General features: G+C 55.8%; 1 protein-coding gene and 1 long non-coding RNA gene across 9 annotated transcripts in view; one reads left to right on the top strand and one right to left on the bottom strand.

The window, feature by feature from the left end:
- RTN4RL1 (reticulon 4 receptor like 1) overlaps positions 1-26,210 on the top strand; it is a 77,480-nt gene that overhangs the window by 33,148 nt on the left and 18,122 nt on the right. The window contains exon 1 of one of the 3 annotated variants that reach the window (XM_089317606.1): positions 20,334-20,462. The exons of the other annotated variants lie outside the window; for them this stretch is intronic. The gene's annotated coding sequence lies outside the window, so the exon portion shown is untranslated. Of the gene's footprint in view, positions 1-20,333; positions 20,463-26,210 lie in introns of those variants that run through there. 3 annotated transcript variants of the gene reach the window in all.
- LOC103351488 (uncharacterized) lies at positions 1,769-20,213 on the bottom strand. 6 transcript variants are annotated; one of them, XR_016223917.1, is made up of 4 exons: positions 20,060-20,213; positions 12,061-12,142; positions 2,532-2,621; positions 1,769-2,446 (listed from the first exon to the last, which is right to left on the bottom strand). It is a non-coding gene; the product is annotated as an uncharacterized LOC103351488 (long non-coding RNA). The 6 variants fall into 6 exon arrangements; XR_519251.5 differs by having other exon boundaries at positions 1,771-2,446; positions 2,532-2,626; XR_016223916.1 differs by lacking the exons at positions 1,769-2,446; positions 2,532-2,621; positions 20,060-20,213 and adding exons at positions 8,656-8,893; positions 12,255-12,431; positions 12,524-19,638.

The following is a 26,210-nucleotide window of genomic DNA, read 5'->3' as shown; positions in this document are numbered from 1 at the left end:
GGGCGCTGGGTTCGCCATGCCAGCCTGGGGCGTGGGTGCGTGAGGGTCGGCTTGTGTTTGCTTATTTACGGTCTACGGGGGCCCCCGGCTCTCAGCCCTGCGCCTGGCACATGCTGAGTGCTTGGTGAATTTTGACTGTGGGCTCTGGCTCTGCTAGCGAACACGCTGAAACAGCGGGTCATGTCAGGAGCCCCCAAAGCAGGGCTGAGACAATCCAGCCCATGGGTTGTATAAGGCCCCGGGAAGTCATGTCAACTGGCCCTGCCAAGGCAACCACAGGCAGGTGAATTTTTAAGTTGGTAATTTTGCATGGCCCGTGAATGATGCTATAAACATCCAAATGGCCCTTGGCTGAAAAATGGTTCGCCACCCCTGCTGGAAGGAGTCATGTGGTCGCCTGCCTGGAGGAAGGGATTTGGGGGAAACCTCAGAGGCTCCAGGGTGTCCTCTGGAAGCTACCTGGAGAATCCAGGAAGAGTTTGCCAAGACTTGGCTGGGACCACTTCCTGAGGGAGGTGTTCATGGGGCTGGGGTCTCGCTCATCTCGGGACAGAGATGTTGGGGATCCTACATGGAAAGTGTACGCAGTGACACCTCAGCCCCGAAATCACACCGCTTCCGAACTGGCTGGACCCTGAGAAGTGGCCACACCTGGGCACGGAAAAGGACTCTCGCTGGCTCAGGAAGCTGAACGCTGCATCTTCAGGTGCAACCTGATCACACAGTGTCAAGGGCTTGGCATGGCTTCCCTGAGTGGGCCTTGTGCTCAAAAGTCTCCAGCTTCCCATGTCTCCCTCCCCTTCCCCACCACTTTGCGGGCTGCAAGTCACTGGCTCAGGTGCAGCCCTGGCCCAGTCACTGAGCTCCGAGAATAGGTGCTGAGTGGGTACAAGCCCACCCCCGCCCCTGGAGGCGGGGACAGCCACCTGCTCAGCTCCATCAAAGCGCCTGGGTGAGGAGCTGGGGCCGTCAGGGCCAAAAGGAGGGGGAACGCACCACAGGCGGCCGGAGCGCTGCACGCACCGCTGTCCACGGTGATCTGCTGAACCTGTTTTCTTCCTCAGTCACACTTGACTTGTGTGCTCAGAGCCCTGTCTGTCCCTGCTGCCCACAGTGGCAGCCCAAGGCACAGCACTTATCTTGTCCGGCCCCCTCGTTTTGAGATAAGGAAGCTGAGCCTTAGCCAGCGTGCCCAAGGTCACACAGCTCACTTGCAGCGGAGCTGGAACTGGAGCCCAGAAGTGGGCCCGAGGCTGGGGTCAGCCTGCCAGGTCAGAATCCTGCCTCTGTCGCACGCACACGTGAGCTGTGGGGTTCTGTGCTTTCCCCGGGGCTGTCCTAAGTGACCACAAACTCAGTGCTTGAAGACAGAGAAGTCGGTTCTCTCAGGGTTCTGGAGCCAGAGCTCTGAAATCGAGGGGTGGGCAAAAGCTGCCGGAGCCGATCTGCTCCCTCTCTTCCAGCCTGTGTGGCTGTGGGCGTCCTTGTGGCTGCATCTCTCCGGTCTCTGCCTCCGACTTTGTGTGGCTTCTTTGCATCTTCTGCTCTTCGTTTCTTGTAAGAACAGTTGTCACTCAGTCTCGGGCCCATCTGGGTAACCCAGGATACCTCCTGAACTTGGTTACATCTGCAAAGACCCTTTTCCCAAAGAAGCTCACATCCCAGGTTCCAGGCTTGGATATTTTGGGGAAGCCATCATTCAGTCCACTCCAGGAAGCTTGGACAGGCTCATTATTTTAATTAATTTTAACTTTTAATTAAATTAAAAAAATGCATTTGTTAGAGAGGGGGGAGGAGACAGAGTGAGCTCCCTCTGCTGGTTCACTCCCCGATGCCCACAATGGCCAGGATTGGGCTGGGTCTAAGCCAGGCTGAAGCTGGGAGCTGAGATCTCAGTCCAGGCCTCCCATGTGGGTGACAGGAGCCTAACCACCTGCTGCTTCCCAGGCTGTGCATCAACAGGAAGCTGGCTGGAGTCAGGAACTGGAACCGGGGATCAAAGACAGGGCTCAACCCCGGGCCAAACACCTGCCCCAAGCCGACCTCTGAATCTCAAGTTTATGTGGTGGGAAATGGGGGTAACAGTACCTACTTCATGGGGTCGTCCTAAGGACCAATACAAGTTCATCCTCCTTGAGCCCTTCATATGGGTGCTTAATAAGTGTTAGTTGTTGGGGTTATGATTATTGTCTGGTCTTCCTGTGGCCTTCGCCAAGGCAACTTCCTTCCACGGCAAGGCCTAGTGCCCCTCAGCTGCTAGTAGACATGAGACAAGTAGTTGATGTCTTGATGGAGTCAGAGCTGTCAAGGTTACCGCCAAGTGTCCTCAGCTGGGGCCATCCTATTGTCCCAGCGGGGGCAGGCGGGAGCTCCTGAGGCCCGCGGCTGGGAGGCGGGCAGCCCGCGGAGGCCTCCAGATGACCCCTCACCCTGCGGCCTGGAAACCCTATGATTTAGAGTGATGAAATGTAAATTGCATGACTCCCGCTTCCCGCGCGCCCCAGATCCCATCAGCATCTCATTCCCCTTACCTGGGGCTCCTCCAGGTCTCATTTGGTGGAATCTGTCGGCGGAGCACCTCCTCAGCGACCACGGCGGCTTGCTTCCTACATCGATCACACCTGCACTGTGACAATGTAATTTTTATCTCTGGTTGTTTATTTCTCAGATGGAACTACTTGTAAATTCCAAGAAGAAAATATATCCCTGTGTGTGACAGAACCAGCCCAAGGCGATTAATCTGGGCTTTTAAGCTGGGAATGCAAACCTGGTTTATGCTGCTTCGTGCATAAGTGCCCAGCCATCAAGCGTAGCCATTAATTGTCCCCCAGTGAAGCCGTGGCCCCAGGGGGGTTTGACCCAGATGGATGGGAATGGGGCCTTCTGCCCCTGGGGACAGTTCAGGACAGGCTGCTTGAGGTCAAGAGGTGCAAGATGTGGAAGGAAAGACCTATATTTCAAGGTAGAGGTGACAGTGGGTGTGAGGAGGAGGGGCCCGGGACCATGGGTGCGGAGTAAAGGGGGAGTGGCCTCTTTGATGGGAACAGCACAGGCAGGCTCACGGTCAAACCCAAGTGCCACCACTCACCCTGCACCCTTGCGGAAGTGCCTTCACTTGGCAGGGGAGTTTCTTTTTAAAGTTTTATTTATTTATTTGAAAGGCAGAGTGACAGAGGGAGAGGGAGAGACAGAGAGAGATCTTCTGTCTGTTGGTTCACTCCCCAAATGCCCACAGTAGCCAGGCTGAAGCCAGGAGCTCAGATCTTCATCTGGGTCTCCCACGTGGGTGCAGGGGCCCAAGCACTTGAGCCATCCTCTGCTGCCTTCCCTGGTCCACTAGCAGGGAGTTGGATTGGAAGAGGAGGAGCCGGGACTTGGTATGGGATGCAGGTGTCTAAAGCAGTGGCTTGATCTGTAGGAAGGTGCAAAGAACGCTTGCCCCGCAGGGTCATTGAGAGAACTAAGCTGGCAGTGTATGAAAAATGCTGGCTGCATATGATGGCCGCTTGGCATAAGCCAGCTCCCTTGCTCCTATTTTTCCTGAAGGCCTGGTGAGGGGCGGGGGAAGTGCTCAGGCCTGCAGAAGATGAAAGTCGAAGAAATAATCAGAATTCTAGACCTGGAAGGAATGGTGAGAGCACCTAATGTAAAGCCCAGAGGAGCTGGGGAAATGAGACTTCGAAGCAGGGATGGCACGCAGCCTGCTGACTGTCACTGCGGTCCGCGTCATGTCATTCTGCCTCCACAGATGCCATCTTGACCTGGGCCTGGTGGGCCTCTGGCATCCACAGCCCCTAGAACAATAGGTATTGCTCTGTGCACAGGTGCCTTCTAGGAGAGAGAGCTTGAGAGCCTTCATCAGACTCTCAAAAGGGTCCCCTGTTCCTAAAGTCAAGGGGCTGGAATGGGTTAGGCTGCCGCCTGCAACACCAGCATCCCCCATGAGCACTGGTGTCGGTCCCAGCTGCTCCACTCTGATCCAGCTCCCTGAAAATGCACCTGGGAAGGAAGCAGAAGATGGCTCAAGTGCTTGGGCCCCCAACGTGGGAGACCCGGATGGAGTTCCAGGCTCCTGGTTTCGGCCTAGACCAGCCCTGGCTGTTTCGGCCATTTAGGGAGTGAACCAGTGAATGGGGATCTCTGTCTGACTCTCCCTCTTTGTAAAATCTGTAACTCTGCCTTTCAAATAGTAAATAATTTTTTTTTTTTTTGACAGGCAGAGTGGACAGTGAGAGAGAGAGACAGAGAGAAAGGTCTTCCTTTCGCCGTTGGTTCACCTCCAATGGCCGCTGCGGCCGGTGCACTGCACCGATCCGATGGTAGGAGCCAGGTACTTATCCTGGTCTCCCATGGGTGCAGGGCCCAAGCACTTGGGCCATCCTCCACTGCACTCCCTGGCCACAGCAGAGAGCTGGCCTGGAAGAGGGGCAACCGGGACAGAATCCGGTGCCCCGACAGGGACTAGAACCCGGTGTGCCAGCACTGCAAGGCGGAGGATTAGCCTAGTGAGCCGCGGCGCCAGCAATAAATCTTTTTAAAAAAAGTTTTTTTTGGACTATATGATAGTGTCACTAAATGGGGGTGGGGGAAGAGGGTGCTTCCCACTCCTGCTGCCTGCATTTTATGTATGTCTGGCCCTGATACAGGGTCTGGGGTTGCCTTGGCCTTGGGGCCCTTATCCCAGCCTAGCATTTGTTCTACAGGCAAACCAGCTCACGTGTGTCAGCTGCGCGGGCTCTGGGCCTTGCCATTGGCAGAGGGGGTTTCCAGGCTTTGGCACTCCAGACCAGGTCGATTTTGTGGAACCTAAAAACATCCTTTTCTGTGCCCTCTTTTCTGAAAAAGCATGACAACTCTTGAGTACCCAGTTAGGCCCAGGGGGGCCAGCATTGTGGTGAAGTGGGTTAAACCACCAACTACAATGCTGATATCCCCTATCAGAGCGCTAGTTTGAGTCCCGGCTGCTCCACTTCCCATTCAGTGCCCTGATATTGCACCTGGGAGGGCACTGGAATATCGCCCAAGTGTTTGGGCATCTGCCACCTATGTGAGAGACCTGGATGGAGCTCTGGGCTCTTGGTTTGGCTTGGCCTAGACCCAGCTGTTTTAGCCATTTGGGGAGTGAACCAGCAGATGAAAACTCTCTCTCTCCCTCTTTCTGCCTTTCAAATAATGATAGAATCTTTGATTTTGAAAAGCTTCTAATTTAATTTTTAAAAGTATCCTCAGAGGCTGGCGCCGTGGCTCACTAGGCTAATCCTCCGCCTGCGGCACCGGCACCCTGGGTTCTAGGCCCGGTTGGGATGCCGGATTCTGTCCCAGTTGCTCCTCTTCCAGGCCAGCTCTCTGTTGTGGCCCGGGAAGGCAGTGGAGGATGGCCCAAGTGCTTGGGTCCTGCACCCGCATGGGAGACCAGGAGGAAGCACCTGGCTCTGGCTTCTGATCGGCGCAGCGCGCTGGCCATAGCGGCCATTTGGGGAACCAATGGAAGGAAGACCTTTCTCTCTATCTCTCTCTCTCACTAACTCTGCCTGTCTCCCCCCCCCCCCAAAAAAAAAGAAAGAAAAGAAAAGAAAGTATCCTCAGAAGAATGTGAGGTCTCAGGGAGCTCACCTCCCAAAATAAATGGCCTCCCAGGGCCTGGTGCTCCCCAGAAACAAAGACAGGCCCTGTCTTCCTGGAGCTCACAGCAAAGGGAGGTGCAGGGGCCGGCGCTGTGGCTCACTTGGTTAACCCTCCCCTGCAGTGCCAGCATCCCATATGGATGCTGGGTTCTAGTCCCAGTTGCTCCTCTTCCAGTCCAGCTCTCTGCTGTGGCCCGGGAGTGCAGTGGAGGATGGCCCAGGTCCTTGGGCCCTGCACCTGCATGGGAGACCAGGAGGAAGCACCTGGCTCCTGGCTTCAGATCAGCATAGTTCCGGCCGTGGCGGCCATTTGGGGAGTGAGACAACGGAAGGAAGACCTTTCTCTCTGTCTCTCTCTCACTGTCTATAACTCTACCTGTTAAATAAATTAAAAAAAAAGGGGGGGGGTGCAACAACAGGTATAAAGTCACCTGTGGCCAGTGCCCCTCCCTGGCCCCCCTTCTAGGGTTAGCCAGCGGGCAGAGCTGTCGGGGAGGCTGGCAGTGCACCCTGGAGCAGGAGGAGGAGAGCACTTCCCACAGGGCACCCAAGGAGGGGCCCGTGGTTGTGGCAGTGCCCCTTCCCAGTGTTCCTGCAGAGATGAGCAGAGCAGGACACTGGGGTGTAGGAGCCGTGAGCTGCCTCAGTCCCTGCCTTCTTCATTCACCGCGGGGTTGCTGGGTACTAGCTGTGAGCCAGACACTGCCCTGGGGCTAGGCTGGTGAGGAAGATGCTCGCAGGAGCAGGAGGCTGAGACCGAGGTCCTGGCTTTGGCCCTTGCTCTGCACTTTCTGCTGGGTGCTTGTGGCAGCCTCTGAGCCCCTCTGAGCTTCGAGTTCATCTCCAGAGAATGCACAGTCACCCCAGCTTGTGGGGGTGTTTGTGGATGAGCGATCTCACAGTGTCGGGCTGAGCACAGTGCTGGTGCCCCTCACCACCACCTGTCTGCGCTCACTGCTATGTTTGTTTGTTTGTTTGTTTTTTGACAGGCAGAGTGGACAGTGAGAGAGAGAGAAAGGTCTTCCTTTGCCATTTGTTCACCCTCCAATGGCCGCCACGGCTGGCGCACGATGCTAATCTGAAGGCAGGAGCCAGGTGCTTCTCCTGGTCTCCCATGGGGTGCAGGGCCCAAGTACTTGGGCCATCCTCCACTGCACTCCCAGGCCACAGCAGAGAGCTGGCCTGGAAGAGGAGCAACCGGGACAGAATCCGGCGCCCCGACCAGGACTAGAACCCGGTGTGCCGGCGCCACAAGGCGAAGGATTAGCCTATTGAGCCGTGGCGCCGGCCACTGCTATGGTTTTGAAAGCACCGTCCTGCCTCTTGGACTTTGCCTCCTGGCATCCTGTGGAAGCTCCTTTACTGGCAGGTTCTAAGGCTTTCTGGGAGAAGAGTGGTCAAGGCCAAAACATGGACAGAGATGCCCCAGCAATACCCATCGGCCATGGGATGGAAGCAGGCTGAGCTGGAAGGAGGCAGCGACTCGTGTGGGGCTGGGCCAGGGTGGGCTCTGGGCAACCAGCCTGTTGATGGGCAGCTGCAGTGGATGAGAGATGGGCAGAGCCACCTCTTCTATCTCCCGAAAGTCCCCGTGGAGAGAGAGCGAGCTGAGCAAAGACAGGACACCAGGATGGAGTCAGCTTTGTGTCTCCTAGGAGGGCAGCTTCTGGCTAGGGCCCTGGGCAGGCTCCCAGGAAGCAGCCAGGCTCCTGCTGCCCACGGTGCCCTGTGGGGGTGCTCACAGGAGCCTCCCCTGGGCTCTTCCTCCCATCATTGCCCCCCCCCCCACCGCCATCCCTGTCGTATGGCTCCACAAAGCAGCCAGGGGTCGGGGCCCGTTCCAGTCCCCTAGGGAGCCCTTCTCTTCCTTGGATAAGTATTTAAACAGATTCCTGAATGGGCCCACTAATTAATCTTTGTTTTTTGTTTATTTTTCATTTTCTACTGTAAAAGCAATACACATCATCTGTGGAAAATGTGAAACATATGGAAAACTATAAAGAAATGGGTGGGGGGTGGGTTGCGAGCATTTGGCCTAGTGGGTGAGACACCTGCATTCCACATCCTAGTACCTGTGTTTGAGCGCCAGCTCCACTCTGTTAATCCGAACTCTAGGAGGCAGCAGGTGATGTCCCAAGTAATTGGGTTCCTGCCACTCACGTGGGAGACCTGGATTGAATTCTCAGCTCCTGGCTGTTGCAGGCATTTGGGGAGTAACCAGTGAATGGGAGTCTCTCTCTCTCTCTCTGCTTCTCAAATAAGTAAAAAAAAAAAAGAAACTGGGGGGAGCCCAAACGCCACTGGTAACATTTTAGTCTGTTGACTTTTCACTGAAAAGCCGAAGCTTTGAAAACCCATGTAAACACCAATGTCAGAGGCTGCCTGGGATTCCATAGAACAGAAATGAATCTTTTTCAGAAGACATATCTGAGCCAAGTGGATTTGGAGTGCAGGGTTTTGAGACATCCCCAGGCTGGGGGGTGTGTGGCAAACATATCTTGGCCTTCAGCCCGTGGGGTTCAGCCTGGCCTCCCAGGAGCCTCCAGAAGATTGGGTGGAGTCTGCCTTGGCCACGCACTGCCCGGCGCGGGTGCTCTCGTGTTTGGCCTGCCTGCCTGGCAGTGAGTGGACGTCGTGGCTGCGATGGGGAGGGAGGAGTTAGACCTGGCTGACCTGTCTCTCCCTTTCTTTTCCTGGGGGAAGGGGAGCTGTGCCTGGCCCTGTGGAATTCAGGTGAGCAACTGTGCCCTGAGAAGGCGGAGCAGCTCATACAGAGGACCCTGCAGAGAATGCTGCTCGAGAGAGAGTGGGCTGGTTAGGCAGAGTTTCTCTAGGTTTGGTTAGTTAGTTAGTTAGTTAGTTATACTGGAGAGGCAGAGTAGGGACCTGGAACTCAACCCAGGTCTCCTCATGTGGGAGGCAGAGACTCATCCACTTGATCCATTACCTGCTGTCTCCCACAAGGCACGCTAATGGGAAGTTGGAATCCAGAGCTGAGCTGGGACTAGGCATTCAGATACGACAGCTAGCATTTTTTTTTTTTTTTAGATTTTATTTATTTATTTGAGAGGTACAGTTACAGACAGTGAGAGGGAGAGACAGAGAGAGAGGTCTTCCTTCCGTTGGTTCACTCCCCAGATGGCCGCAACAGACAGAGCTGCACCCATCCGAAGCCAGGATCCAGGAGCTTCTTCGTGGTCTCCCATGCAGGTGCAGGGGCCCAAGAATTTGGGCCATCTTCTACTGCTTTCCCAGGCCATAGCAGAGAGCTGGATGGGAAGTGGGGCAGCCAGGACTAGAACCAGCACCCACATGGGATGCCGGCACTTGAGGCCAGGGCGTTAACCTGCTGCACCACAGCGCCGGCCCTGACAGCTAGCATCTTTTTTTTTTTTTTTTTTTGACAGGCAGAGTGGACAGTGAGAGAGAGAGACAGAGACAAAGGTCTTCCTTTTTGCCGTTGGTTCACCCTCCAATGGCCGCCGCGGCCGGCACGCTGCGGCCAGCGCACCACGCTGATCCGAAGCCAGGAGCCAGGTGCTTTTCCTGGTCTCCCATGGGGTGCAGGGCCCAAGCACTTGGGCCATCCTCCACTGCACTCCCTGGCCACAGCAGAGAGCTGGCCTGGAAGAGGGGCAACCGGGACAGAATCCGGCGCCCCGACCGGGACTAAAACCCGGTGTGCCGGCGCCGCAAGGCGGAGGATTAGCCTACTGAGCTGTGGTGCCGGCCCTACAGCTAGCATCTTAATCACCAAGCCAAATGCCCCATTCTCCCTAGAATTATTGAAAATGGGGCTGTGCCATTTGCTGGTTGGGGGTAGCCACTGCAAGCTGAAGTCAGAGAGCTCACTGCTCTCTGGACCAAGCTGTGAGCAGCTACTTGCACGGGTCACTGGGAGTGGGGCTGGTGAGGGGCTCAGAACACCATGGTGCTGAGTAGGAGTCACTCTGTGACTTGAGCCCAGTGGCAACAGCTTCCAGATCCAAATGGAACTATTTGTTTATTCAAGATTTATTTATTTGAAAGGCAGAATTATATATAGAAAAGAGAGATCTTTCATCTGCTGGTTCACTCCCCAAAGGGCCACAATGGCCAGGCTGGAGCCAGGAACTAGGAACTCCTCCTGGTCCCCACATGGGTGGCAAGGGCCCAAGCACTCCAGTCATCTTTCATTGCTTTCCCAAGTACATTAGCAGGGAGCTGGATTGGAAGTGGAGCCGCTGAGATTCAAACCAGTGCTTCCAGCCTGGGATGCCAGCATCGCCTGTGGCAGCTTAACCAGGGGTCACAGCGACACCCCAGTGCTATTTATGTTTCTTGGATTAAGCATTGGCTAAGCACCAAGCTGCACCTCCCGTGGGCATCACCTGGCTTAACCCACACTGCTGCCCTGCAGAGTGGGTCCTGGTTCCCCCATTTTAGGAATGAGCAAAGGGAGAGGTTGAGAGAGCAGCTCAAGGTTCCACAGCCATTCAGTCACTGGCTGGAACCCAAATGGAGCCCGGGCGCCCAGAGCTCACAGCAGCTCTTTCCGCCAGCTCTCTGGTGACTCAGAACCCACCCGCCTAAATGGCTCCCACCCAGGCCCTCCTCTCAAGGTGCCTGCTCCATTAGCACCTTCTCTGGGGGACGGAAGAAAATGTGCTTATATGACACGGGAGAGCCCGGATGCTAGCGTGGGGGATGCCACCTGCCCCATTCGTGAGTCTCTCACAAGTGCTGAATTAGGGCCGCAGTTGGGTGGGGCCCAGGAGGCCGGCTCGCACCTGTCGAGGCGCTCTGCCGCTGAACCCCCTCCCAGAGGCAGGAGCATGGTGGGATTCTACAGTCCCGCGGGGTCTGGCAGGCGCCACGACCTCCCACCCGCGTGCAAGGAGCGGGAAGCAGCAGGAGGGGTGTGGAGAGCGGGTGCGGCCCGGCCCCATTACGGGCACCCACCTGGGCCGGCCCCACGCGCCCCGGTTGGCTCCCCGGGCGCGCTGCTCGCCCTATCAGACACCTGCACGGTTGCCAGGCAACTCGGCCCGAGTTGTAACACCTCGGCGAGAGCCAGGAGGGTGTTGTGTCTCCCAGCTGCTCTCAGCCTCTCGCAAGTTGCAGAAGGCTGGCGTTGGTTAGGCTCCCGTCTTCAAAGAGCCAGCGCCCCATCCCGCCCCACCCCCGCTCCGGCTCCAGTCCCCGGCCCAGCAGCGGTCTGTGCCGGGGCCGAGGGCCTTGCCTGGGTCCCAGATACCCGAGGGAGGCAGGCAGGCAGGCAGGCCAGGGCCCTAGGGCGGCTCTGCACAGCTCCTCTTTGAGAAAGTCATGCTCACGGGAGCTGGGGACTTCCGCCTGGGACACGATGTGGGAGGGTCCAGGAGGAGCCCCGAGGTACACCAGAGTAGGCTCCAAGGTCACCGCCACGGTTAGGGATCTCAGAACGACCCTGGGGTGGGTGCCTTCGCCTGACACCCAGGTTGTTTTCTGGGTGTTCCCCAGATCTGGGTCCCTGCCTCACGCATCTGTGCACCGCCTGCACTGTTTGGTTTTTTTTTTCCACGTCTTTTTTTTTTTTTTTTCCTTGTAGATTGACCCACTTTAGCTTAAATAAATGTATTTTAAAGGGAAACTTGATAACACTTTTGTAAACGGAGACTCAGTATCGCTTGCCATAAATAGACAGCAACTGCAAAAATAAATACAAAGAAATTAAATTTTAGCACATGGAGCCCCATCTGAGAGGACTGTAATGATAACAAAATAACTGCTTATTAAGCACTTAGCGCTGTGCCAGCAGTAGCTAAGCACTTTACATGGATTAGTTTATTTGATCTCTTATTATTAATCTCCCCATTTCACAGAAGGGGAAATGGGTTCACAATAGCCAAGGGCTTTGTCCAGGGGCACACAGACACTGAATGACAAGCTAGGATCCAAACTGAGTCCCAGTTTAAGGCCAGCCTTTTAAAAAAAAATCATTACTTATTTGAGAGGCAAAGAGAAACAGAGCTCTATCATCTACAGACCCACTGGTTCATTCCCCAAACAGCAGGGCCAAAGCTGAGGGCTTCCACATGGGTGGTGGGGACCCAATCACTTGGACCATCATCAGGGCCTCCCAGAGTCCAGAGTTACAGGAAGCCGGAGTCAGACACCAGAAGCAGGACTCGAACCCAGACACCCCGATATGGGACACGGGCATCCCAAGGGGCAGCTTAGCTGCTGTGCCCAACACCCGCTCCCTTGGTTCTTTCATTAGCAAAGCAGACCTGAGCCTGAGCCTTCCCCTTCTCACAGGGAATCAGATCTCCCCCTGGGGAGAGTGGGCCTTTGTTGAACCCCGCCCAGCCCTCGGAGCCCAGCCTGGTCCCTGGAACCACTGAAGACCCGGCTCTTCCCACACCCCAACCCGGCTTCTGTCCTACCCGGCTTGGGTGTTTGTTGGCTCCATTACCTGCCCTCCTGGGGAACACAGCCCATCACCCCCTGTCGAAACCGGTGGCTGCATTTCTCACTCAGAGCCAGCTCATTCTTACCTGGGAGAGAAAGAACAAGGGCGCGTTTGGAGAGGGAGGAAAATCGTGTGTTATTTTTAAAAGGCATTTTGAGTGAGTGCTGAATGGAGTTCAAGAAAATTGCCTTCAAGACCTGCTCTCTGCGGGGATGTTGTTTCTCAGGCTCCCAAGTATTTGGAAAGTTAATTGCACATTTGTCCGGGCTACTGTTTCTATTTCTTTCTAGTCTCCAAGGTGGGCTTTGAAGGCTGTGCTCTCTCTGTAATGGTTTTCTTTATCTCAGACAGATTCCGCACACCTGCAAGGTAAGCTGCTTGAAAGAAAGCGCGTCAGAATTGGCTCTTGATTTAATAAATCTGCAGAAGGGGCCGGGCTTGGTGAGATGAGGTGGTGTTAGCGCACCTGGCTCCTCCCGTCCCAGGCGGCAGCCGGATCGGCTGGCCTCTCTGTGGATGTTCCGAATTGCCCAGCCTCGGCCTGCACCCTCGCTGAAACCCTTTCTCTGCCCCGTGCTGGAAGCCACTCGGGCTGGGGGAGGCCACTTTCTGTGTGGGCGTTTAGGGCCTTTTAGGCCAAGATGGTAATAAGAGGCTTTTAGGTTAATTGTAGAGCCACACCTGCCTCCGCCGGGGGCTTCTACTCCCTGCGCCAGATCTTCTCAAGGAAGTGGGGAATCAAGGGGGTGTGGGACTGTGGTGCTGGGGTTCACAGGGGTGGCAACACTTAGGACGGTGGGGAACCTTAGGCTTGAGCACACACCCCCGAGCCCCTCTGGCTTCTAACCTTGGACAGGCTAAATCTTGGCTTTGGAGGCAGGTGCGCCTGAGTTTGAATGAGGGCTCTGTTCTGTCCCAGCTGGTGGAGATCCTGGGAAATCCCCCTCTCCCTCCTGCACCAGCGCCCTGCAGTTGCTCAGTATTCACCCTCCCTCCGTCCCCGCAGTGGCTTCAGCCCTGGCCCTTCGTATTCGGGCTCTGGGTTCTGGGGCCCCTTTTCTTGCCCCTTCAGGCCAGGGTTTTCTTTTTGAAAGAATTGTATTTATTTATTTTCATTTTACTTGAAAGAGACTCAGAGATCTGGCTTCTGCAGGTTCACTTCCCAAATACCCACAAACTAGGAGCTCCCATGTGGGTGACAGAAACCCAACCACTTGAGCCTGCTGCCTTCCCAGCAGGAAGCTGGATCAGAAGCAGAGCCCAGGGGGCTGGCGCTGTGGCACAGCGGGCTAATGCCCTACCCTGAAGTGCCAGCATCCCATATGGGTACCAGTTCAAGACCCGGCTTCTCCACTTCTGATCCAGCTCTCTACTATGGCCTGGGAAAGCAGTAGAAGATGGCCCAAGTGCTTGGGCCTCTGCACCCGCATGGGAGACCTGGAAGAAGCTCCTGGCTCCTGGCTTCAGATTGGCGCAGCTCTGGCCGTTGGGGCCAGTTGGGGAGTGAACCAATGAATGGAAGACCTCTCTCTCTCTCTCTGCCTCTCCTCTCTCTATGTAACTCTTTCAAATAAATAAATAAATCTTAAACAAAAAAGCATAGTCTGGGACTCAAAGCAAAGCACTCCAATTTGGGATGTGGGTGTCTCTCAAGAGCATCTTCACACTTTGCCAACACTAGTCCCTGCCAGTGTTTTCTTGACAGTTGTTTGCTATCTGCAAGGATACCCCAGGTTCTGCCCACATCTGTGTCAGTTGTCCCTTCATTAAATGGACAGGTCATTTCCTCTCTGAGCTTCTGTCCCTTATTATTTATTTATTTATTTAGAGAGGCAGAGCAACAGAGAGGAAAAATAGGACAGAGATCTTGCACCTGCTGGTTCAGGTCTTCCACGTGAGTGACAAGTAACCAACAGAGCCATCACTACACTGCCTCCCAGGATCTGCATTAGCAGGAAGCTGGAATTGGGAGCTGGAGTCAAGACTCGAACCCAGGCACTCAGATACGGGATGCAGGTGTTTTAGTTGCGAGAACAAACGAATGCCTGCCCCTAACGTGGAGTCTTAGTATTAAGCAGTTTGCTTGTGTGGTTGTAGTGAGAACTAAATGGAACATTGTATTTGAAGTGCTTCACCCAGGGCCTGGAGGGTAGTAACCTTGACCTACAGGCTGGTCATGAGTCTGGTGCCAGCCAGAAGTGGTGGAAGGAGGCAAGAAAGGTTAGCCACTTCTGTCCGAGGACTGATGGCAGTCTTAGGTTCTGCTTTCTGTCTGCTGTCCCTGTGCCGGACGCTGCTGACCAGCGGCCTGGAGGCCCCAGGGAGCAGACTCTCGTGGGATCAGCACGCTGCTGTTTCTTTTGTCCTGTGAGCTTCCAAAGAAGCCGTCCATCCTACTGATGGTGTGTATTCTTTCTGGGCTTTACTCTGGTTATCAGGAAACAAAGCAGCTACAGATTTCATGTAACATGAAGTCCCCTGAGAATGCAAACAAAGGGACAGATGACACCACACAGCCCTGCTGGAGCAGCAGGTGGGGGCGGCCTGAGACTGGGTTCCAGCTGCTGCTTCTCAGCAAAGAGGAGGCCTGACCACTGCAGGCGGCCCCTGTCTGCTCAGGGCCACTCTGGAGTCTCATGCAGGCTTGGGGTTTGAGGATTCAGGACCCAACAGGACAGCATGGAAAACGGGCCTTGGGAGGAGTCTCTGTACCACAGAGTGTATGCGCAGGCCTGTGGGGGGGTGTCTGCTCAGAGGGGCTCACAGCCCTGCTGGGCAGTTAGCACTCAGAGAATGATGGCAGCCCCGCCGCCGGCAGGCAGGCACATGTCTGGGCAAACCCCGGAGAAGGGAGCCTTGATCTTCTGGTGCAGACAGAGGATGGAAGGGGCATTCTGGGGCGGAGCCCAAAGAGAGAAGGACAGGGGGCGGCCAGGGTCTCCCTCAGGGTCTTCAACAGTCTTTACCTATTTTCTGAATTTGAAATTTGTCTCCATCTTATTGGAAAGGGAGAAAGGCAGAGACAGAGGCAGATCTCCCATCCACTGATTCACTGCCCCAGTGCCTGCAGCAGCTAGGACTAGGCCAAGCCAAAGGCAGGAGCCGAAAACTTAATCCAGGTCTCCCACGTGGGTGGCAGGGACCCAGGTACTGCACATTAGCAGGGAGCTGGACTCAGGAGTGGAGCCCAGGCAGCATCTTCTCTGTCGCACCAAACACCTGTCCCAGGTAGGGTGTCAGAAAGCAGGCTTTAGGAGCAGGGGGAGGAGGCCTTTATTCTTTTGTAAAGGAGAAATTCTTAACCTGGGGCTCACAGATGGACTTCAGAGTGTGCCTGAACCTTTAGAAAGGGTGTGGTGCTGGGGGGATGGCGGAGCTGATAGGCCTTTCAGTCCCCGTGTGGCCACTTTCTAGTTATCTTTAAAAGAAAAAAAAAAAAAAAAGATTTCTGTTTTATTTATTTGAAAGGCACAGTATACAGAGAGAGAAAGGTGGTGGCAGGGGGCGGGGAGATCTTCCATCCAGTGATTATTCCCCAAATATCTACAACGACTGGGGCTGGGCCAGGCCACAGCCAGGAGCCTGGAACTCCATCCTAATCTCCCACGTGGGCGCAGGGGCCCAAGCACATGAGCCATCCTCCACTGCTTACCCAGGAGCATTAGCAGACAGCTGGATTGGAAGTGGAGCAGCCAGGAATCAAACTGGCACCCATGTGGGTATGCCAGCGGTGGCTTAACCAGCTGTGCCACAGTGTCGCCTCCTCCCCCAGTTATTCTTTAACCTCCTTGAGCCTCAGCTTTCCCTTCTATACAGTGGGGCTCCATGGTGTCATCTGCTACCCAGCACGTTTGGAGTAACGCGCCGGGTAGCGCGCTTGCTGTGCGTCCACAGTTGCTGGTGCTGAGGGCAGGGCTGCTGTCGGGAACATGCTGCCGCATTGCTCTGGCACTGAGCATGTTTCTCTAGGGACAGGGTCTCCTGCAGCTTTCATGAGATTCCTTAAGGGGTCGCTGATTAAAAAAAATGTTAAGCACCACTCATTGCTTGAGAGGTTTAAAAATAGAGCACTAAGCAGCAGAGAGCAGTGTTGATGTGAGCTGAACGTGGTGGCAGGGCCTGGGGGCAGGGAAGCTGGCGTGGAGCCCTTGGGTCCATCTGTTGGCTCCATCATCCGTCATCCACTCCCCTGGTTATCAAGTGCACCGAGCACTGACGCAGGCCCCCTGCGAGATGCCGAGGGCACCCCGTCCCTCTCTGAAGATGGCCCCCAACCTCTTGCTGGTCGTGCACTGGTGAGGGTTCCACCCTGCCTGGGATCTGGGCTGGGTCTGCAACTTGACTTTGGTAGTAGAACATAATAGATTGTGGATGCAGTGGCGATTCTGGTCCTAAGCCTTAAGAAGCTTTGCTTTTGTGTTTCGGGAAGGTTTAAGCCACTATGGGAACATCCACTAGCTAGCAAGCGGGAGTACGCATAGAGACGGGCCGAGAGGAGAAGCTCTGGGGCCACTGGAGTGGACAGAGGCCCAGAGGCGCAGCATCTGAGCTCATTCCCCAGATGTCCCCAGCTCCTGGCATTGTGTGACTCCAGTCGTTTGAGCCCCAGCTGAGAACAACAGCCCAGCCTAGGAGTCCATTTGACCCACAGGAACAGGAGGTCATTTTTTTTTTTTTTAATATTTATTTATTTGAAAGGCAGAGTGGTAGACAGAGAGGGGGAAAGCAGAAAGGGAGGGAGATCTTCCATCCTCTAGTTCACTCCTCAGATGCTCACAACAGCCAGAGCTGGGCCAAGCTAAAGCCAGGAGCTGGTAACTCCATCAGGGTTTCCCATGTGGGTGGCAGGAACCCAAGTTCTTGAGCCATCACCTGCTGCCTTCCCGAGCACATTAGTGGGGAGCTGGATTGGAAGCAGAGTAGCCAGGACTGGAACCAGCACTCTGACATGTGTTATGAGCACCCCACGTGGCAGCTGAACCCGCTGTACAATGCCCAGCCCAAAATGTTTTTGTTATTTAACACCCCAGACCAGTTAGTTTATGAGGACAGAGGTTTATGGCGACTGGAAAACGCAGGAGCTGTTCAGCCTCTGGGGCGGGCCTCGTGCTGCTCCAGTGCTTGGCAGAGGGCAGAAGGGCCAGCGGCACACGTGGAAGAGAGAGAACACGGGGTGGGGGGTGCTTCGCTTTGTAACTCACTCCCAGGAGAAAGGCAGGCACCCATCCACAGGGGCTCTGTCCTCGTGACCCCAACGCCCCCAGCTGGGCCCACCTCCCAGCACTGCCGTGTTAGGACAAAGCATCCAGGTCATTTTGGAGGAGATAGACCACATCGAAACGCTAGCAGAGCCCTGCCTTTGGAGTATGTGGAGATACAGACAGACCCAGTAGGACCGGGCAAAGGCCATTTGCTCAGATGCTGCTCTCGCTTCCTGCAAGTGACTTGTGGGTGGAGGGCTGCCTCCTGGAGATCGTGGGGTGGTTTCCTGGGTGGGGCTTCAGACTGTGGGTCCGAGTCCTATCTTTATATATGATCTGACCCTGTTCGTTTGTTCGGTCTCACGCTCAGTAATAGATACCAACGTGCAAATGGACAACTAGGGGGCCATGGTGAACGGATGCTGTGTGCTGGACGAGCTAAAGGGCGGATCCTCCCGCCCAGCCTCTGCCAAGTGTGCAGAAGAGGTGGGAATTAGCTGGGAAGGTGAGGAGGGGGGGCATCCCAGGTGGCAGGGACAGCATGACCCCAGGCCTGGAGGGGTAAGAGAACAGGACATGTGCCAGGAACTGTCTCAGACCCATGTGGCTGGGCGGGCAGCGCCAGTCAACATGGGCTCAGGGCCCAGGGCGCGAGACAGGGAGGAAAGAACCTCCTGGGGGTAGGCGTTTGTCCCAGGGGCAAGGTCTCCATGTGGAACACTGCATCCCCTATCAGAGTTCCTGGGTGCTGGTCCCAGCCTCCTGCCCACGTGCACCCTGGGACACAGCAGGTTGTCAACGAGTTGGTTCCTACGCCACCTGTGTGCGAGACCCAGACTGAGATCCTGGATCCTGGCTTTGGCTTGGCCCAGTCCTGGCTAGTGCGCTGGTATTTGGAGAGTGAACCAGATGGGAGTTTCCCTTGGCCTCTTAAATAAATAAATAAATAAATAAGAATAAAATTTTAAATATTTTAAAGAATTCCTCCTGAAATAAGAGAGAAATTTGGAGTGATATCAATAGAGCTGAGTCAGAACTCCAATGGAGAAGGTGGTGGGGGCAAGGCCGGAGGCCGACGGTGAGGAGGCAGCTGTGCGGCCCAGGAGCTGCAGGGCTTGGTGAGCTGGACTCATGGGAAGAGGGGATGCAGGGCCCCAGGTTCCTGGCAGCCTGGAATTGGGAGCTGGAGTCAAGACTCGAACCCAGGCACTCAGATACGGGATGCAGGTGTTTTAGTTGCGAGAACAAATGAATGCCTGCTCTCGGAGGGGCTGATGGATGCGTCTGGGGAAGGCTGAGTGGTAGAGCCTGGGAGACCCTGCAGGATGTGTGCAGGCAGCCAGTGGACACGCAGACGTGGGGTCAGGAGAGCGGCAAGGGGAGGTGAATTTGGAGCCGTCATGGTGCCCTCCACTCCCGCCCAGGAGGAGGGGCCCAAGAGGCAGAGCAGACCCGGGAGAGAGCTGTGCCAAGGACATGGAGGGAGGAGTCTCCAGGTCACGGGGCTTTGCCCTCGGGGCCAGCAGAATCCCAGGGGAGGGCCTGGGGAGAGCGGGAGGGCAGTGAGCCGCTTCTCAGGGACAGCACTTAGCTCTCTTGTGAAATCTGCTTATATTTGAAAGGCAGAGAGACAAAGAGCCCTTCCATGTGCTGGATCACTTCCCAAATCCCTGCAACAGCTGGGGCTGGGCCAGGCCAAGGCCAGGAGCCAGAAGCTCCATCAGGGTCTCCTGCACAGGTGGCAGGGGCCCAGGCACTTCAGCCACCACCTGCTGCCTCGCAGGGTGCGCGTTAGCAGGAGGCGCGATAGGAAGCAGAGGAGCCAGGACTCGAACCAGGCACTCTGATATGGGATGTGGGCTTCCCAGGCGGCCACTTAGCTGCTGTGGCAACTTAACTGCTGTGCCAAGTGCCAGCCCCGGAGACCGGAGACCGCTCTTTCAAGAAGCTGCCCAGGGAAGGGAGGAGAGAGAGGGGGGCTGCGAGGAGACTGTGCTGGGTGGAGCTGGTTCTGTGGAATTCTCCCTCTACTACGCAGAGCTGCAGGTGTGGGAGGGGGCACACGAGACAGGGAAGGCAGCTGTCAGAGCCGGCGGCCTCAGGCGAATCCAGGCTGCAGGTGGAGCTGTGTGAGCCCACACACTGCTTTGTTTTTGTTTTTGTTTTTTGTTGAATTTGCTGCCAACCAATTTCATGCCAAAAAAAGAAAGAAAGAAAAAATATCTGAATTCCCAGCCTCGGGCAACATTCAAAGATGCTCCTGTCTGGAGCCTTGGGGGCCTGGCTTCCACCTGCCCCCTACCCCTTTCCTGCCTGGCCTGCTAAGTGTTTAATGCTGGGAGGGTAGGACCTGGGTGGGAAGCCCCAGGCCTGCAGCTCCCTGCCTGGGGGAAGGTGAGGGAGAAGGTGGGGGAGGGAGCTGTCAAGGCCACGTGGAAAAGTGCTGGGGTAGTGACAACCTACTAAGGGGTTGAGCCAGGGACCTGCAGTGGCTCCAGCTCCAAGAGGGACAAGAGGGGCTGCAGCGAGGACAAGGCGCTGAGGCCCCCACTGTGTCTCCCACAGTGCCAGTGTTCCTTCATCTGTTGGAGGGTGGGGGCAGTCCCTGGATGTAGATGGGGGCCCCCAGAAGATAGAGCTCACACTGTCCTAGGCTGAGAAAATCCTGAGACCTCCACTTAGCACTGGGAGGGGGCCCAGGGGGGCGAGCCCTGGCATTGAGAAGTCTGGGTGCTCCCTAGATTCCCACCCAGAATTCCCACTGTGTCCTGCTGTGGCCCTGTGCCCGGTTCTGCACTTACCCAGGTGAGCTTGCTGCTGGGTCTCCTGCCGGGGCTCCCCAGGTAACAGCTCCATGTACACCATCTGCATTCCCACTGCTGTGGTAGGACTGGGGACTGCGTGTGCCTCAGACACTCGGACACTCGCACAGAATTGGAATGTAAGTGGGCGGTGGTGGGGAAATTCCACCTGTCTCCCAGGGCAGGGTGGTGGCTCAGCTCACTCAGCCCCTGAGCGCCTGGCGATTTGATTCCTTGGCTGGGCGGAGGAGCCGGCCCCGTTCTTTCTCATGCAGGAGGCCAGAGCCTGAAAGCTCTGGACTTTGAAGCAGGCAGTGGGCAAGGCCTCCCCACCGGGGCGTGGGCGGCAGAAGCTCCCTGGCCCTTTGCCAGACCAGCCGGGCTGAAAGTGCAGGGTACTGAGGTGAGGAGCGGACCCACGGGAGAGGGGGCTGGATGGGGCCAAGGGAGGCCGGGGGCAGGGTCCTCAGAGGAGGGCAGACCCTGGGAGAGGCCCCCACTCTGCCCGCCTGGCCTTCCGGGGACAGCCCCTCCTTCGCCATGGCCATCAGGCCTCCGGTGTGTCCTCAAGTGGCACCATTCTCCTTGCAGGGAGGTGGGGTGGCAGGCACAGCCTCTGAGTACTCTGTTCCTGTTCCAGGCAGTCTCCTCAGTCCCACTCTTTTTTTTTTTTTTTTTTTTTTTGACAGGCAGAGTGGACAGAGAGAGAGACAGAGAGAAAGGTCTTCCTTTGCCGTTGGTTCACCCTCCAATGGCCGCCGCGGCCAGCGCGATGCGACCAGCGCACCGCGCTGATCCGATGGCAGGAGCCAGGAGCCAGGTGCTTTTCCTGGTCTCCCATGGGGTGCAGGGCCCAAGCACCTGGGCCATCCTCCACTGCACTCCCGGGCCACAGCAGAGAGCTGGCCTGGAAGAGGGGCAACCGGGACAGAATCCGGCGCCCCGACCGGGACTAGAACCCGGTGTGCCGGCACCGCTAGGCGGAGGATTAGCCTAGTGAGCCGCGGCGCCGGCCAGTCCCACTCTTTGTTCTTCGGTGGGACCCCCCCCCCCCAGGCCTTGGCGCTGCAGCCCTCGTGGCTCATAGGCACCTGTCTGCCTTGGCCTCCTCTGGGCACCGCTCCCCCTCTCCCTCCTCTCTGCCTCTGCTCCTTCCCTGCTCCCTGGCCCTGTGTATTCCTGCCTGGGTATTTGTTGCCCTAGCCTTCCAGGGGGTTCTGCTTGAGCCAGGACCGTGTGAGCCACCAGGCAGCCACCGCATCTGTCCTGCCCACAGGGGTGACCACAGTGCCCCGGGGAGCAACAGACACCTCCGCCAGTGCTGGGGGAGGGGGTGGCAGCACAGGCCATGCCCTCCCTGGGGGCTGCCTCCAGGGCCTCTCAGGTTCACCTGTCCATGGCCTGCCAGAGCTCATTTAGGGGAGCCCTGTGGGGGTGTCAGGACCGGTCTCCAAGCAGCACCCACTTTAGAGGGCCCCACCTGACCTGCTCCTGCTACTCCCCCCACCCACCACACACCGGCACACACAGAGCAGTGAACCCACAGGGCCAAGGAGATACAGCACCTAGAGCCTGCATCCCTCCCCGGGCACCAGCTCTGTCCCGCAGGGAGCTGAGCCACCTGCGCCTCACACTTGCCAGTAAGCAGTCCAGAAGAGTAAAAAGCGGGGCCACGTTTGGTGTAGTGGTTAGGATGCTGCTTGGCACATCCACATCCCATAGGGGAGGGCCTGGGTTCCCGTCCCAGCTCTGCTCCTGACTCCAGCTTCCTGCTAACGCGCACCCTGGTAGGCAAGAGCTGATGGCTCAAGCTCAGGTCCCTGCCACTCAACCAGGGTTGAGTTCCTAGATTTCAGCTTTGGCCTGGTCCAGCCCTGCCTCTTTCCAGCATCTAGAGAGTGAACCAGTGGATGGAAGATTTCATTGTCTGATTGTCTCTGCTTTTTTCAGGTTAAATAAATAAGCAAATAAATGTTTTTTTTTTTTTTAAGAAAAGTAAAAAGCTACAGATGAAATTCATTTTTTTAAGGTTTGTTCATCTGAAAGTCAGAGTTACACAGAGAGAGAAGGAGAGGCAGAGAGAGAGAGGGGTCTTCCATCCACTGGTTCACTCCCCAATTGGCCACAACAGCCAGAGCTGCACCGATCCAAAGCCAGGAGCCAGGAGCTTCTTCCAGGTTGGGAGACCTTGTGCAGGTGCAGGGGCCCAAGGACTTGGGCCATCTTCTACTGCTTTCCCAGGCCACAGCAGAGAGCTGGATCAGAAGTGGAGCAGCCAGGACTTGAAACGATGCCCATATGGGATGTTGGCACTGCAGGCAGTGGCCTTAACTGCTAAGCCACAGCGCCGGCCCCAAAATTCATTTTCAATATTTTAATTTAACCCACTATATTAAAAATATTATCATCTCAACGTACAGTTCATGCAAGTCATAAAATACTTGCCATTCTTTTCCACACTGCTCTTAGGAGCAGCCACGTCTTGGGGGTGCACTGCACTGTACCTCCACACCCTGCCACCCTCTGCGATTTGGAGATCTCAAGATTCCCTGACCTTGGGCTGGCGCCACGGCTCACTAGGCTAATCCTCCACCTGCGGCTCCAGCACACCGGGTTCTAGTCCCGGTCGGGGTGCTGGATTCTGTCCCAGTTGCTCCTCTTCCAGTCCAGCTCTCTGCTGTGGCCTGGGAAGGCAGTGGAGAATGGTCCAAGTGCTTGGGCCCTGTACCCGCATGGGAGACCAGGAGGAAGCACCTGGCTCCTGGCTTCGGATCAGTGCAGCGCACCAGCCGTAGTGGCCATTTTGGGGGTGAACCAATGGAAGGAAGACCTTTCTCTCTGTCTCTCTCACTGTCAAACTCTGCCTGTCAAAAAAAAAAAAAAAAAAAAAAAGATTCTCTTACCTAATCACCCCAGCCCCCACTTCCAGAGCCCCTTCATTAGACATTTTTTTATAAAAGATTTATTTATTTATTAGAGAGGCAGAGGGAGAGAGAGAGAGAGAGGTCTTCCATCCACTGGCTCACTCTCCAATTGGCCACAACAGCCAGAGCTGCACTGATCCAAAGCCGGGAGCCAGGAACTTCTTCTGGGTCTCCCAAGCTGGTGCAGGAGCCCAAGCACTTGGCCATCTTCCACTGCTTTCCCAGGCCACAGCAGAGAGCTGGATGGGAAGTGGAGCAGCCAGGATGGGATGCTGGTGCCGCAGGCAGAGGCTTAGCCTATTGCGCTGCAGTGCTGGCCCCTCGTTAGACTCTTGAGGGGGATGCGCCCCAGAGCTTCAGGAGTGGGCAGGGTCGGAAGCCAGGCTTGGCTCCAAACCTGGGGAAGATTCCCCATCGGTTAAACTTAAAACCCACTGTGCACCAAGATGCTGGGGTGCTGCGTCCACAGACGGGTTAATGGCTCCTGCCCTGCACACAATTGAATTTCCCCTCCTGAGTCCTCATGGCTCTGGGGGAAGGGCCTCTCCTTCTGGAAGCTCAGCTAGACTTCAAGAGCCACAGGGCCTGGGTCCCCTGGGCCTGATTCAATCAGGAGAAATGAAGGACACAGGGCTCACAGACAGCCCAGTGCCCAGAGGGCTGGTGGCTCAGCCAGGAAGATGAGGCTGGGGAGAGCTGGTGGTGACAGCAGTGGGGGAGGGTGTCCCTAGCTCTGCTCCACTCAAAGATCTGGGCCGCTCTCCCGACCCTCAAACACCGTTCCAGCTGTCTGACATACACATCACCAGTTCCCCACTCATCTCTTTTTGTAAAAGAAAACTTTTAAAATTTATTTTCATTTTATTTGAAAGAAAGAGAGACAGAGAGAGACTCTCTATCCACTAGCTCACTCCCCAGATGCCTGCAGCAGCCAGGGCTGGGCCAGGCTGATGCCAGGGGCCTGGAACTCAGTCCAGGTCTCCCACGTGGGTTGCAGGGACCCACGTACTTGAGCCGTCATCTGCTGCATTTCAGAGTGCGCATTAGCAGGAGGCTGGAATTGGCAGTGGAGTAGGGACTTGAACCCAGGCACTACGAAGTGGCCTGCAGGCATCCCCAGTGGCACTTCATCCACTATGCCAGCGCCTGCCCTTTCTCGTTTCTCTCAAAGGTGGTTGCAGGATGACTCCAAATCAGAAAACCAGGGCTGGTGGTTGGTGCAGTGGTTGGGTCTGAGTTACTCTGCTTCCCATCCAGCTTCCTGCTGAACTCCCAGGGAGGCTCAGGAGACGGGTCCCTGCCACCTGTGTAAGAGACCCGGATGGAGTCCTGGGCTCCTGGCTTTGACCTGGCCCAACCCTAGCTGTTGAGGGCATTTGGGGAGTGAATCAGCAGATAGAGGATCTCTCTCTCTCTCTCTCTCTCTCTCTCTCTTTACCTTTTAAGTAAAATAAAAATAAATATATATTTGTTAAAATCAGAAAACTGGGCACTAGTCTGTCTGTGTCTGTGGGGTGGATGGAGGAGAAACTGACAGGGGCTCCATCCTTCCTCTCCTTGGAAGAACTTATATGTTGTGTCAAACTGAATTCCCCAAAATATATGAGGACTTCAAGGGTTATTTGCACCAAAATAAACTGATCTTTTCATCCCACTTTTCCAGGAACTTTTTGGGTTTCACTGGTATGGTGTCTCCTCTTCGTGGAAGGCTAGGGAAACCAGTAACAGACAAAATACAGAGCTAGACAGGACGCACAGGCTTCTAACAGGACCCCAGACCTCAGGCACCCAGGCCATGCCTCCCACCAGGAATGCCCCCCTGTCCTCCCCGAGTGCCAGCCCAGCTCCCCTCGTCCCTCCAGCCTCACCCTCCCCAGCAGCCTCCCTCTCTTCCTTTCTCATCCACTGCAGTCGACTCCCGCCCCATCAGAGCCTTGCCTCATGCAATCCGCAAACCATGGTCAAGTGCATGCCTCCCGCCTCTGAGATACCTGCCACTGTCCTGTGATAACCCCCAGGAACAAGGGGAAAGACAATCAACCGTAAACAAATGATTAAGCAGTGCTCTCTGAGTGGGAAGTGCTGAGAGGGAAGTAAATAGCACAGGGTACTCAAGAAATCTGGAGTGCCTGGGGGCGGCGGGAGCCTCTGCGTAGACAGGGGTGAGTTTGAGCTGAGGACTGAATGCTAAGGAGACGGAGACGGTTCTGCAAGGCCTGGGGCAGAGTGGGCTGTGCAGGATCTGTCCGTGCTCAAACTCCCAGGCAAACGTGGCATGCTTGCATTTGTGTGAAATTTCCAGAATCGGCAACTGCACAGAGTCAGAAAGCAGATGAGCGGTTGCCAGGGGCTGGGGGAGGAAGAGTGGGGGTGCGTGATTCTGGGGCTGGGGTTTCCTTTGAGGGGGCTGGAAGTGCTGTGGACCTGGAGCAGGTGCTGGGGGTACCCATCCACGCCCTGGTGCTGCACGCTTTACCATGGTCAATGTCACGTTAGTTGTAATAAATATTTGTATTTTACCATAAGACAAGACAAAGCCTCCAAGGCGAGAGAGAAGGATCTTGGAACGAGTATGCACGGAGAGTCGGCCAGGTTGCCTGGTGGGAGGGTTGTGGGCTGGGAAGGAGTTTGCATCCAATTCTGGTGTCCCAGGGGAGGCTCTGGGAGACAGAAAGCAAGCAGCAGGGCACTGGCTGTGCCTGAAGGCCCAGCTGTGGGGTTGGCTGTGGAGGGTGGGGGGCTGGGGAGACCCTCCAGAGGGACAGCTCAAGGGGGGCCGGGAAGAGGGAGCAGTGGCTGAGGATGGGGTGTGGAAGCTGGGCCAGAGTGACTTGGATTGGCAATCTTTAAAAACTTTATTTTTATTTTGTTTGAAAGGCAGAGAGAGAGTTTCCATCCATTAGCTCACTCCCCAGATGCCTGAAATGGGGCAGTGGGTTAAAGCACCAGTGCGAGTCCTGGCTGCTCTGTTTTCATTCTAACTTCCTGCTAAGGCATGTGGGAAGGCAAGGGAGGATGGCCCAGCGGCCATGTAGGAGACCAGGACAGAGTTCCTGGCTCCTGGCGTAGGCCTGGCCCAGGCGGCTCTTGCAGTCATTTGGCGAGTGAACCAAGAGATGAAGGATTTCTATCTCTGCTCTCTGTTGCTCTGCCTTTCAAATAAATAAATAATAAACCTTAAAACAAGTGCCTGATCCAGGCCAGAGGCAAAGTCTGGAGCTCAGTCC

Source organism: Oryctolagus cuniculus, chromosome 17, assembly GCF_051225735.1.
Source record: "Oryctolagus cuniculus isolate XC-2025 breed Fujian yellow rabbit chromosome 17, ASM5122573v1, whole genome shotgun sequence".
NCBI lineage: Eukaryota > Metazoa > Chordata > Mammalia > Lagomorpha > Leporidae > Oryctolagus > Oryctolagus cuniculus.
Note: the sequence above shows the minus strand (reverse complement) of the source record. Positions and strands in the feature narration are given on the sequence as shown.